General features: G+C 42.7%; 1 protein-coding gene across 1 annotated transcript in view; it reads right to left on the reverse strand.

Annotated features, from left to right (window-relative positions):
- LOC149359645 (hepatocyte growth factor receptor-like) overlaps positions 1–5109 on the reverse strand; it is a 68534-nt gene extending 63425 nt beyond the window's left edge. The window contains exon 1 of the mRNA XM_089571790.1: positions 4906–5109. The gene's annotated coding sequence lies outside the window, so the exon portion shown is untranslated. The remainder of the gene's footprint in view (positions 1–4905) is intronic.
- Between the last annotated feature and the right edge of the window lie 9732 nt (positions 5110–14841).

Below are 14841 nucleotides of genomic sequence, written 5' to 3' on the forward strand. Positions count from 1 at the left end.
AATTGCCGGCTTGACCAGAGGCAAATGGAGTCATCTCGCTGTGTTGGCCGTTATAGTGAGTTGTGAATCATCTGTGCAAAACTTATTTATTCGTAATATCTTGAGTCTTACCTTGACACCTCTTTTTTCCTCTTGAATTCCCTCGCTAGTCAGGTGTGCACGCTGCGCGCGGCGTGCTTTGCAAGCCACTGCGCGTTTGCCAGCCCTACGTATTGACTGGCACTTGTCAGCGTGCCTATGTATGCGCTCATTTATTCCTTGAATGTACACACACAAAAAATAGCGTTCTAATCCATGTTGCAGTTTACCCCTCTGCAAGAATACATGCGTGCTGTTTAATGCTTTGATTCCTTGCGTACCCACGGAACCACACAAAGGAGGTTGTCATTAAAGAAACCGTTATGCTGCTGTTTCGTTATGTCACTTTTAAGCACCCAGCGATGACGTAGCACGTACGACATGTCTGCTTAGAATCATCGCTGGTTATGGGCGTTTAGGCGCAAACATGTTTTTATCTTAATTTACGTTTAATTGCACTCCGCGTTTTAGATGAGGTCGGTCTTGCTTATGCAAGGTATGAGGTCAGTAGTGTATGCACAAGCGTATTTGTAGAGATTTTATGCACGGGTCAAGCCGACCAGGCACACAAACACTTAAAGATAGAAACGGAAATGCTGCAGGCACGTGCGAGCGCGGACAAGACCCCGTGCGGTGAGTTCGTCCTTCTTGTTGTGCTTCTTGGTGTCCTTCTTGTGTGTGCTGTTGCGCTGAAAAACTATGAGTTTGAATCGATATTGCGCCCGAAGACAACAGAGAAAACATCACAAAGAAAGACACTTGTCCAAAAGCACAAAAAGCTGCAACGTTTACAAAGAGCCTCTCTTTGGTCATCTCCTGAGAATATTTTGCATTCTTAAGCGTACAAAACTGAGGTCGCGTACCGTGTGTTTTAAGTAAATGTTTGCTCTGTTTCTTGTGCAGCTCACGTGCAATGCTTTAGAAAGTGTTATCAATATTGTTGTGATTAATGTCCCACTAATTAGAAGCTAAGTACTAAATGAGCAAATACACTCTGTAAAAGCTTATACGGCCTCCATACCGTTAGAAAGAGAGGAGGTAATGGGGGTATCTGTTGCTATAGCAATCTCTTCGGCGGTCATCCCACGGCAAGGCGCATAAATTCTTTCAGTATTTTTTTGCATCTATTACTTTGTTTTCTCTTTCATCACGTGGCAGGTATAATAAACAGACCAGTTGGAAATAGCCATTTTCTCGCGGTATGGACGGCGGAAAAGAGAGGCGGAAAATGTCGCCATTAAATACATCCCTGCACTAAAAGTGCAATCAAACATGGGGAAGATCGTAGGTGTACGATCCGTCAACGCATCACCATGTTTGGACAATGCAAGTGCTTAAATCGAAAACTGGCTGTCGGGGTCAAAATTAAGAGGCCCGTTCCCCCTTCCCTCTCCAAGCTGCAAACCATGGCGCACTGCACATGGGCGGCACATGACGGTGCACGCCTTGTGTCGAAAACGGCGCAGCGTGCCGGTCTCGACTTTAATTTATGGGCGAAATTATTGTGGCACGTTTTTGTAAAGCGTTTTGTAAATTTATTGAGTTTTACTCATAAAAAGCATATCATATAAGAAGTGATGCATATGCACTGATGTTTTTCGCTGAGTTTGACTCCAAATGAACTTCACACTTTGAGGAACAAGGTTACCGTGGAGCAGTTTTTGCAGTGTGCTTAACAGAAAAAAAGAGTGAGTTTCTCGGAACAAGACAAGCTAGCCCTGTGAAGGGTTCTCCTTGTTATTCCTGAATTGTTTGCAATGACGCAACGGATGAGTAGATTAAACTATTGGCTGATGGTTCGGTTCTCACGAATTGTTATCAAGCATGCCTCGAAGAACTATGGTACCTTCATCTGGTACGTTGTCTATTTCATTCGGACTGAATGTCCAGGTATATACAGTTCAAACTATGCAAGATCAGATGTTATATCCCGCGGTTTGTAGAATACTGACCGATGCAGACTATAGGGTTAGTTGTTTTGTTCTTGTAGTCACCCATCATAACATTCATCTCCCATCGTTACCTGGTTCTAAAGAGCACACTTTAGGGAAAAACTCGGTCTCCAAGTGGTACTTCTGTCACAGTGGCACAGTACACAAAAGTGAAACCACACAAAGAAGAGCCACATACTGGTCACATTCATGTCCATTGTAGACTGGCTGCGGTGGAAGAAATACTTACCAGGTTGTTTCACTTCATAGAATGCGATCCATTTTACAGTCTTTTTATGACTTCCTGAACAAGCTTTCCAAAACACTGTACGGATGCGATGCATCAAATTTTTTATTGTGGTTTGCCCACATTCAGACTGAAAAACAGGCTGAAACTTGCCGCGGTGCATGAGCTGACAGCACGATCGGGTAGGGCTTGGACCACAGTACCATCCCCGTGTTTTAGCGAGGTTTCAGAATGTTTGGCAGTTACAATGCGACGGATGGCCCGAAGGGCAGCATGCTGGGCTATGCTAATTGTGTGCGAGAATTTCAGGAGAGTGGCGTTGGCGAAAGTGGGAGCGGAAGAGAACGTCGCTTCTACAAAAATTATACTTTTTCATTTTAGCAGATCTAGGATTGAAAACTACGAACGGGGCAAGAGCCAACACGCACGCAGAAATAAATGTGGTTTCAGTCATTTGCACCACTGCTGCGTTTTTATTTTTTGCAAGAAAAAAAATTTATTTCGGGTGCGCGTGACCACTACCTCAGCATATACTGCTGAAGTATGCTGTATTATAGCATCGCTTAGCTGACGACGTGCTGAACAACGCATGGTATTCCTCCAGGACTCCAACCTACTCATTTTTTCGCCGCTAGGGTCTGAACGCTAAGACTAACATAGCGCTGCAGTAAGCTTGTTGCAAGCTTTCCGTCGACAAGTGTAGTTGTCATAACACTGTCTCTTCACAAAAATTATCTGCACAAGGTCAAAGCTATTAGGGTGCAAATGATTATCGGTGGAAGCAATTTCTTACCAAACTGTATCAACAAAAGGGAGGATTGTTCCATACCGATCCGGCAAAATTGACAAAGAGAAGTTCCGGCATTGCCGAAATACAATATCTATGGTTAATTCATTGAGTGTACTATGCGGTCTCTTCACAGCGTATTTGCAAATCTAACCCTCTCATGTCCCTATAAAACACTAATTCTATGAGCTTCCACATTGAAAATTGGTCTTTATTTACCAGAGCTTCTGGTAGGAGGCCTGGGCTAAAAGCTGTATTCAAGCACCTTGAAGAGGCCCTGGCTACCCTTACAAAGAAGCATAAATGAGACCTCTAGAGAAATAGTAAACACGAAAGTTCTTTGCTTTACAAGAAAAGAGGGAAAAAAATGACATAAGTACAAGAGAAAAAGCCTGCATTATCCCAGCAAAAATTTAGGAAACGAAACATATTGCATAAAACAATGAAAAAAAAAATCGCCGTGGGCAAATGCAAAGCATAAAAAACAGGGATGCGCAGTCAGGACCAAAATCTGGAATATAGATTGGAAAAAAGCTTAAGTAGCTCAACAGGTTTTGTACAGTTGAACTATTGGTAATTGTTCAAAATGGACGGAAGATTGTGATCCAAAAATATGCAGTGCTCTGCTCTCTTAGGGTTAAAAGACATTAAGCATTGGAGAGTGTCTGAAGGCTCACACATCACATTCTTTTCAAACTTTTGAAAACAGGGGCAATGTGCTCCAAAGCAGTCACTGCGCAGTTTGCAGAACACAACGGACCCTTTCCGACACCGAATCAAGTACCACGCGAACACGCTGTTTGATGGCCTTAACGGTAAAACGTGGAAGGAAAACTGCCGCGCAAGCTGCCTGATAAGACTGCAAGCTGCCTGATAAAATCAGCGAAGCTGTGGAGTGCTTTAGGCCTTCGTTCGTTCTAGGTCCCTCCGTTCGCTGCATTTTGAGTTATGGCGGTTGTGTCCCTACGGAAAAATTATTTGCAACTCGCCTACGACGCGCTGCCTTTCAAACGTTTTAGGAGCACTGCATGCGATCCTCCCAATTCAGATATGACCGAAACGTAACCGAGTATTAGGGTCATGCAAAGGTTGCTTGAAGTACAGATTTTCTCAACGTAAGCTCACCTCGAAATCTGAGGTATATAATACTTAGTCGAAGCAGCTTACGAAAACAAGTGAATTTTTTCGCTGCACTTGGAACGAAAGCTTGCATATATCCACAATAGCCAAATTTTCGATAAGCGTCCTCCTCTGAGACTACAAGAGCAGCTATTTTCAGAACTACTAACTTGTAGTTAGTTACAAGTGCTATTAAAGATGTCTTTCCAGTCAACAGTGCTTTAATGCGAATTGCATAGCACTAGCATAGAAAGCGCCGAACTTGGCCTTATGGTTATCGAGAATTGATCAGTACTCGATGCGGGCATGGTACCTGAAAATAAAACCCGTTTTATACCTTACATATTATTTCAGATAGCTAGAAGGTAAATTACAAATATCTATAACTCGTGCTTTCCCAAGCGCGCCTAAGAAAAGCATTATTGCTGGCCAGTCTGGATCAATAATATTGCTTACCAAAAACAGCTTCCATGTTTAACACAACAATACAGACTGAAGCACAGAGTTAACGAACAAATGCCGGCTTCCAGGCAAAGATGTAGCTTTAATACGGCGAGACTGTGCGATGTTTACGGTGCTCGATGCGAACATCTGCACTACGATTCTCCATGATATCGTTCTGGAGATCTCTAAGCATTATCTTCTACGCGCAAAAATATCTGCTTCAGTCTGTTCTGTTTACACGAACGAATTAAATAATTTAACGAACCTTTCACACTTCTCAGTGCTATCGTGATACGCACCTGCGTTGTCTCAAGCGGCGTAGGTGAACACGTCTCCTCTGTCCAAGTCTGGGAGGGCGCTGATAGGACCTGCGATAAAGCTGTGGACAGACGGTGCTCACCTGCTGCGCCTCAGTGCAGATAGGGGGAGCAACGTGTGGGAGAGGGAACCATATGTATGAGTATATATTCGGTTAGCGGCGGTGGCGGCGCTGCGGTGACTACGCTTCATAGAAGAAAAAGACGGGAGGGACTCTGACGTTCCGAACAACATTGCAGGAAGTGCCGCAAGAAATCCTGGGATTATTTCGCAACGAAGCACTACAATTTGTCAGGAAAACGACAACGTCGCTCGCAAACGGTGCGTGCGTCGAGCACAGCTGCGTGCGCTTAGCCTAACCAGCTCTAGTCTTAGTTAAACGACAAATTATCCTCAGTGCACTTGTGGCATCCTGCTACCTTCGCTATTGTGCACAGCGTTTTGTTATAGGAAGCGAACTTTATGCCTCTCTTGATAAAAGATTTTTCTACAGTTGCAACACTCTGGTTACAATTAATTTTGGAATAGTGTTAACAAATTTTATATGATTAGTCAGGTAACAGAGACCTCTCTCCAATTACCTTGAGTTCGCCGCGATCGACGTATATCCAATGAAAGCTGCATCAATCTGACCACCATTGCAAATTTTATGAAAGCAGAAAAGTAGGAAAATAATCCTTATTTATTGGAGTGCAGCCTTGCTTGCTCAAAAGAGCGCCACCATGAACTTACTGGACCGGCTAAACAAGCTCGTTGACTTCATCGTTTGGTGAAGCCATCCCGTCACTCACTGCATTAGGATAGACCTCTCTTATCGGTAAGAATGAAAATTTCCTGCCACAGGTTTTGTACCAGGCTTTCGGAAACGGCCATAGCATGTCCTTTTTTCCTAGGAACTTTTAATCAAACTAGTCTCTACCACCTCCCCCTATCCCCTTCGAACAGATTCTATCATGTTTATAGGTGGCCCACGAATTATCAAACACACAAAAAACACATGGAACGCTCTTTCACTCTTTTTTTGGTCTTTATGGTGCTGTTTACAGGGCATTTAAACACTTGTCATTAAGTCCAATTGGCAGCGACTGAATCTTTGTTGCTGTTGGAGGGACAGGCATTCCGTCAGGGTATAATATGAATAAGGCGTGGAGAGTGACATGGTCATAATAATGAAAGAAGCCAACAGCCACAGAAACCAAGGGGCACAGGGGATTTTTAATTAATTTATTTATTTTGGGGTGTTGATTAATTTAGAATATTACTGAATATGTTATCGCTTAAAGCTAATTGATTAGAAAAGCAGAAGAAAAAACAACCACATGACGCCGGTGGGATCCGAACCCACGACCTTCGAATTACGCGTCCGGTGCTCTACCTCTGAGCTACGGCGATGGCTGTCAAATCTTCTGCTTTCGGGGGTGTTTTTGTGTTTCACAAGAAACCTAACCTTGAGAGTGTTGATCAGCGCCATCCACGTTCATAAGCGGCGGACGTAGAACGTACTGAGTTACCGCAGGTGTGACGTAGAACGTCATCGAACGGAGAGGGTGGAAGCTGCGTGAGAACCCTCTTATGCTTCCTATGGCGTCAAGGCTGCCAGAACCGAGGCCCTCGCTAAGCAATTAAGCAAACAAGGGAAGGGGAATGAGGGGCTCGTTATAAATATGAAAGAAGCTAACAGCCACAGAAACCAGGGGGCACAGGGGATTTTTAATTAATTTATTTATTTTGTGGTGTTGATAAATTTAGAATATTACTGAATATGTTATCGATTAAAGCTAATTGATTAGAAAAGCAGAAGAAAAAAACAACCACATGCCGCCGGTGGGATCCGAACCCACGACCTCCGAATTACGCGTCCGGTGCTCTACCTCTGGGCTACGGCGACGGCTGTCCTAATAAGATTGCTAAAGAGCTTAGTCGAAACTGGAAAAAGCGTTGCGTGAAATTTGGTCCTGATATATATGCGCCTCTTTATCACAATTATTGTCGGCAGTTAAAAGAATTGTCCTAACGCTTTCTAAAAGCAACAAAAGATGTCTCAGTTGATATATTCTCTTTCAGAAGTTTTTTGAGCCCTGCTCTAACTTAAAGGAAAAATATATGTCTCTATTTATTTATGAAAAAATTCCGGATGAAAAATGTCTCATTTCCGGAGCAACCCTTTTATTCGTAAGCGTTCCATGATCGCATCTTGGGCTGCTGCATATTTTTCTAACAAAGCAAGACGGTAAGGCAGTTTCGTACAGTTCGCCTGGCAATCGGAAGGGGAAGCTGCTACTTGCAAAAGAATATTAACTGTGCGGAACCTAAGCATATAAAAAGGAGATGCTGCAGGACATACAGACGGACCCAATGTGCAGAATGGCTTAACACCTAATTTTTCCTGTAAATTCTTACATTGTTCTAATGAAACATTTTTTACGTGAACCGAAGTTTTGATCAAACCGTCCTATGTCAGTGCTTATGTGCAGTCACTGGCTGACTCATATTCTGTGCGTTTCGAATTTCTGAGTAAAGCCTGGCGGCAATATTTAACTATTTTTTAAACAGCAGATATAATCTACGTCGAACAGAACGTTATGGTGCATGGCGAATAATTTCAAATATTTCTGAGCATAAGCAACGGTTAAACGACACATGCTTTTTCCAGAAGTCCACTGAAAAAGAACGTGAACCGTCTACAGATTTTGAAAACTTGAGAGGGCTCAATCTCAGTCTTCAAGGCTGACTATTCTAGCTTGTCTGTAATTCAGGTTTTTCTATTCGATCTTGCTTGTTGTGAAACGCAGGTTGCAGCAAACCGATATGCTCAGTCGCTCTGGTTTCTGGGGTCTGCCCTTGTCACTTCTTAGCAAGATCATAAGGAATCCCGGACCTCACCCTCAACACCAGGAAATATAAACAAATACCGATCCTTGGTAATTTTTGCCCATATTTCAAGCAGGTACGGTTTCGACACTGCAATTAAATGAAAAGAAGGATTCGAGGGCGCTGAAGTTTGGGAATTTAGAAGCTGGGTAGTTATATGGCTTCATTAAACCTCTAGCAAGAAAGCCTAAACCCTGACATGCACATATAACGCGAGAAATAGCGTCAGCTGCACTGAAGCAAAACGTTGGAATTCTGTATGGGGCTTCTAACAAAAATAAGTCAAAAGGCGCGCATAAATGATAGAAGGATTGAGGGCTATCGCATACCCGTCGAACTCACTTCCGTGCCTTTTTGGTTCGTCAGCGTGTTTGGCGCGAACCTCACGTGAAGGCTTCAAACGACACTGAGAGAAGCCAAGATAAAGCCCTCGCGCTAGATACATACGCGATTATCTGTAGTATCGCGTTTTTCGCGGCAGATACGGCATGAACTATGTCGCTAACAAACCCGCCAGTGTTGCTAGACCAACCTCGCACGAATTGTCTAGGAGTGGCGCATTTTGTCGTCTGTATTCTCGTTGCGTCTTTGCGAGGATCGGGCTGTGGAGCTCTGCAGCCCTTTGATCTGGATAGGTCCATGTCCTTCACTCCTGTATTTGTCAGCAGCAGCCTGTAGTCATTAACAGGGATATTTAACCGCGCGTAAGTACCATCTGAATTGCACTTCACTCAATGCCTTACGAAGATGCTATCATTACCAGTATTCGGTTTAATTATCCTGCACTGCGCGAAAACTTCTTACATGCTCCTTTACGCTCATCTCGCCAATTATTTGACTCCCTTAGCATACAGCGTCTGCATGGTTTTTCCAACGCCTTCAACCAATTCTACACCCCATAGCCATATAAGAATGGATCTATCTTCCCGAAACCATTGTTACCGAGTCTAATCCCTCCAAACATAAGCAGCTACTACTTGGCCATTTGAACTTCAACAACAAATTTTCACCGAACTCCTCTTCCAGCAATCGGATTTGCTTGTACTATTACATCATCACCTATTTGACAGATTCGCTCACCGTGTTATATAGTTTATATAAACCTGTACTATTCTTGCGGCATGAATTTGTTATAGGGAAGAAAATTGTCCATTTCATGCTGTAAACCTTAGTATACAACATCCCTCTCTTTACATGCTCTAAAGAACCAGCGGATGAGATTCTTTATAAATTTGGTGCGGTCTGTGCACCAGAAAAGCGTGCAATTTTCAATTATTGCCACCATTTTTTTATATTATGGGTCCTAACTCAGCATAAATATCTGAAAGAGCTTTTTGTTGCCGTTCTCAAGATTTTTTGCGATTGCCACTTGCGATGCGCTCGAGTGTGCTACTTTCGCGACAACTAATTAAGCGAAAGTGCACCGTAATATTGAACTAGAATATTGGCTGCATCCCGCCCCGACAAATCTTACTCATTCTAATAACAAAAAAGCTTCTCACAGGGGCTCATCATTTTAAAATTTATTTCAGAGCAGCTTTGCCACGTGGCAGGAGAGCTCGCCGGTACTATCGACTGTATCAATATACAGCTGTGCGCAAGTTGGAAAACACATTGACTTGTTTGTAGTCAGCGCCAGTAGTAATTTTCCTTGCCGGTAATTGCCGACCAATTATTTACTTATTTAATGGTCCTTCTAAATTTATACGGATTGCTTACTTCAGGTTCTTTATAGTTGTGAAGGGGAACGATCAAGTGATTTGTTTACACCAGTATTACTCTTCTGTACATTTTCCATTATTAAAAAGCGGTTTTCGATTCCAGGGAAAACAAAACATACAACGTTCGGCAGGAAACCAGGTGTGTAGATGAGATCCCGTTCTTTAACTGAATGGTCGCCGCTTCACACGATTGCCTCAATTTGAGATCATTGAGAAAGAAATTTGCACTGCAGAGGACATAACCGGTCTCACAAGGATGAGGTGCGACCATTTATTGAAGCTTGTAAATCCTATACTCGAAGCCAGAATGGTCTCTGCCGTTGTGTGGGAGAACGTCTTCCATTTTCAAGGGCCCTGCAGTCTTTCAGTCAACTAAATGGCTAGTTTGGACATGATTCATGACTCATCATCATCTAACGCAGCAAGCCAAGACATGTACCACTCGTCATCATTATCATCAGTCTGACTACGCCTACTGCAGGGCAAAGGCCCCTTCCACGTCTCTCCAATTAACCCTGTCCTCTGCCAGCTGCGGCCACCACGTCGCCACAAACTTCTTAATCTCATCCGCCCACCTAACTTTCCGGTGCGCCCTGCTACGCTTGCCTTCTCTTGGAATCCACTCCACATCTCCACCTTTTTCTCGCATTAAAATTTCTTTCTCTCTCTCTCACTCCACTTTGTTACCATTAAAGACCAGCGGTCATCTTACCTTCGCATTACATGCCCTGCCCAAGCACATTTCTTCCTCTTGATTTCGACTAGGGTGCGATTAACCCGCGTTTGTTCCATCAGCCACACTGCCCGCTTCCGGTCTCTTAACGTTACACCCATAATTTTTCTTTCCATAACTCGCTGCGTTGTCCTTAACTTAAGCAGAACACTTTTCGTTAGCCTCCACGTTTGTGCCCCATAGGTGACCACCGGTAAGATACAGCTGTGTATACTACTACTGGAGCTTATACATCCCGCCATCAACACCAGGGGTCCTCCGCATAGAATGGGTCCCAGATATGTTGGAGGGGATTTGCTGTTGATGAAAGAAAGGACAGTCGAAAAGGGAAGCATATGGGAATATTTAGAAGTAACAAATACAATGATAAAGGTGAGGGGGGGGGGGGGGGGGTACAGAAATTTTGAAAGTGTGGTTCAGTTATTTCTGTTCGCGCATTTTGCTACACTTGGTGTTTTGTGAATATAAGAAAATGCTGCGTTTACTCCCGTTGGCTGTTCAAAACTTCACTGTAAATTAAACTAATTTGACGTAGACCAAGCTATCAGCTTATATCAAATTCCATGTGCTTAAGAGAAACCTTAAAATTTTTTTTTATGAATTTATCCATATGCGCATGGCTTGTAGCCTGGAAACCTCAGAAAGGGAACATAACATGAATATATGCCGCCATACCGGTTATAGGTGAATGCAATGTCCGGTATTTGCAGCAACCTGGTGGAACTTTGTTGACCATGTTATAAGCGAGGTAGACAACTGGCTACAGTTTTTGGTGGCGTAAACTCAACGAGTATTGCTTTTCCTTTATGACGCTTACCACGAAAGCCATGGAGATTATTTTAGTTTGTCATGCAGACCCCAACTGGGAGGAGAAAGTTTATTATCCCATGTTTGTGGTTTTAAAAGTGTAAGAAAAAAACAAAGGCTGAGAATAGGAACTCCTAGAAACCAAGTGTTAACACGTGCTGTACCATTCCAGTCTGATTTTCACTGCTTACCACAGTTCTCGAGACCTCGTGCTGAGCCTTCGTTGGCTTGGCGTTGCAAGAAGCAACCAAAGGGGATAACCGTCGAGTTGGTACTACACAGCGTCAGCAAGGAGCCTGAGAAATTCGACACCATAAAATAAATACGACAGATGACTGCCAGAGTCGCAACTTTTTTTTATTCTTGAAAATGGTACGAGTGTGCAGCCATGAAAAAGGGCTCATCAAGGTTGCACACGTGCTGTGAACTTTTCAAACCCCGAGGTAAATTCATGGGTGGATCACGTATTCGTTCCCTTGATTAAAGATGTCAAGATATCAATAATCTCAATTAATCTCCATACAGACTGATTACGGAGCATAAACAAAACTGTGGCGTCCTTTAGGCGCGGCTAGCAATCACACTGTCTGCAGTGCGTGGCTCACTGAAACACGTGGGTACATCTTTAATGAAAGAAAGGGCCCTCTCAAGCACACTTTAACAGACACCAGCCAGAATGAGTGATGTGCATGTTTCTAAAGCAAGCAGACCTTCTGAAGCTTTTTCCGGACTTAAACAATGACGGGCCCTCCGTCTGTTGTTTTAACGATGCCGACGAATAAAGCGACAGGTTTAGACGGCATAAGCAATAGGGCTGTGACAGAAAATTTTGACATCCTTGGTCCCGTCTTGTGCTCGCTTTTTAACCATTCTGTTAATGCTTGCAAGTATCCGTCTGTATTGAAAACAGCGAAGGTAGTACCAGTATATAAGGACGGTGACCGGAACGACGCAAATTGCTACAGGCCAATATCTCTTCTTAGCACAATTACATCTGAAAAAATTCTTGCAAACAGATTCAACAAGTTTTTAGATAAATACGGTATCCTCAGTACACAACAACACGGTTTCAGGCCACACCATTCAACTTCCACAGCAGTTCTGTCACTTACCCAGAAAATTAACACGGCTTTGCGCAATGGCATGTTAGTTGGAGTAATATTTTTGGATTTAAGAAAGGCATTCGACACAGTTGATCATTCTATACTGATAACAAAACTAAAACACTACGGCTTTCGTCATAATATTTCCGACCTACTCACTAGTTATATCACTGACCGTGAACAAGTTGTGGTGATGAATTCCTTTACATCCTCACCGCACAAGCTTTACACTGGAGTTCCGCAAGGATCCGTACTTGGTCCATTATTGTTTTCCTTATACGTTAATGACTTACCTTCATTTATCAGCTGTTCAAAACTTCTGATGTATGCTGATGATACATGCTTAATTATAACGGCAGATACAATGAAAGAGCTAGAGGAAAAAGCGAATCAAGAAGTACATAAAATAGCGCAATGGTTCTCAGCTAATAAGCTGACAATAAACACGAAAAAAACTAAATACCTGATATTCCATTCAAGAAGAAAAGTAATCGACCCAACTGACGTCAGAATCCGTGTAAATAATGCACTAATAGAACACACGTTTTCATTTAAATATCTAGGTTTCACATTTGACAGCCACTTACACTGGCAAAACCAAATTGAGGCAGTCTGCGGGAAGTTGGCATCTGGATGTCATGCTCTTCATCAGGTTAAGGAATTATTTGACATCTCTACATTACGAATGCTTTATTTTGCCTTCATCGAAAGCCATCTATCATACTGTGTCGAAGCATGGGGTGGAACTTACCATACGTATTTAAATCCTATTATCCGTCTTCAAAAACGTGCATTAAGAATAATAAACAAGTCTAACCGTTATGAGCACAGCAAACCGTTATTTCGAAAGTCAATGATCTTTCCATTTGATTCATTGTACCGATTAAAAATCTCTGTATGTATTCACAACATAGTAAGACACAACCACCCTTTTCATGCATCAATACTTCATCTCCCGCTTCGGTCCACTAGAAACCTCTCTTTCGGCAATTTCAACCTCCCTCCCATCCGCAATGTATATGGTGAGCGTTTAGTGCAGTCTGCTGGGGTAAAAATTTAGAACGCGATACCCATTTCTCTTAAAAACTCACACAATTTTGCTGGTATGTTTAAAAAACACTTAATTGAAATAATTGATTTAACCTGAAATTCTTTTTTCGTCACATTTTTCTGTTATTATGTACCTTGTATGTAACACGATAGCTTTTACTAACACTTGATGTCCGAAAGTTCTTTTTGCTTGTCATGTTTTCAAAGCTATTTTCTTTCTTTTTTGCCGCGCCAAATGTTATCTACCAGTGTTATTTAGACTGCTTTGCTTTTAATCTTGTACTACGCTTACGCTTTTCTGTATATGTCCGCCGTTTTTGAATTTGCTTTTACGTATTTCGTGTACTTGGACCCGAACGAGCCGCTGGCTGTGGGTCCAAAAAGTGTTTGTATTTCCTGTAAAAGAAATTCGAAAATAAATTGAAATTGATTGAAATTTAATACCTGCAGTAAGCCACTTCCTTGAGCTCATGAAAGAGACTTTACATGTAAGAGAGGATTTGGAAGTTCAAAGCTTTGCAATCTTATATGTTCCGCCTTCTTTCACGATTATATATTCGTTTAGTTTTGAATAAAAATCAGTTCAAGCCTCCCAGTGGTCTGTCGTCCTTTTCCTGGCGTTCCATTTCTAGCGCTCTTTCTGTACTGAAAGCGCTCTAACAGTCCTTCAATAACAGGGATGAAAACAATGGCAAATGGCAGCAAGTTGAACCCTGTTAGAATATTTATTTCTCAATTAGCACGTCCATAAAAGCACACGACAAATACCCATTCCTGTAGTAAGCCTAACTCGAATATCAAAAGCTTCACTTTATCAAAGCGTTCACTTTGAACTCGAAAATCAAAGCTTCGCTAGTAGCGAAAACTGGGACCAAGTACATGTCATTTTATTGCAGGGCTTTGCCCCAATAATATGAAGCGTTAGGTTCGACGCATGTGAAAAAAGAAGGAACAGTGTCGCACTACAGAAACTAAAGTCAGCAAGAACACATTTCCTGCAAATGCAGCTGAAAAGGTAAAAGATCAATGGCGCCATGCGCTTAGATTGGCGATCGTCATATTTAACCAGCAATCTCAAAAACGAATCACAACCATCTAAGGGGATACATAGCTATTTCTAGGTTCAAGTAAATACCTCTTAGTATTCACCCAAGCACAGTGGTAGGGCTAGCTATGAAAGCTATCTAGCTTTCTCACAAGTTTCATTCTTGGAGCGAAATTCGTCCCCGTCTCAGGCTCCAACATGGGACCGCCGCCCTTCAAGACCAGCAGCTCTACCAGCTATGCTAACCAGGGAGTCTAGCTGCAGATGACAGCAGGGCGAGTTCAAACTCATGAGAAACACGAAGTGGGGACGGTTTTGATCAATTCTTTTAACGGAATCCTCCGAGATGGAGTACACTGCAAATAAGGATAACAAAATGGGCATTTTGACAATATCGCAAGCCACAAGAGTTGCAGTGTGATCAACGGAATTATTTTCATATGCTTCATATAGGCGTAAGTATATGGCGCGTGCGGCATCACTCTGCGTCATGAGTAGTAGCCGACCTTCAAGCGCACTCTTGTGCTTCCCAAGTTATTTCTAGTGCCGCTGATCACTATTGAAACAACCGGACCAGGCCTGAGAAC

The sequence above is a fragment of the Amblyomma mixtum genome, chromosome 2 (genome assembly GCF_055824585.1).
Source record: "Amblyomma mixtum isolate Tamu chromosome 2, ASM5582458v1, whole genome shotgun sequence".
NCBI lineage: Eukaryota > Metazoa > Arthropoda > Arachnida > Ixodida > Ixodidae > Amblyomma > Amblyomma mixtum.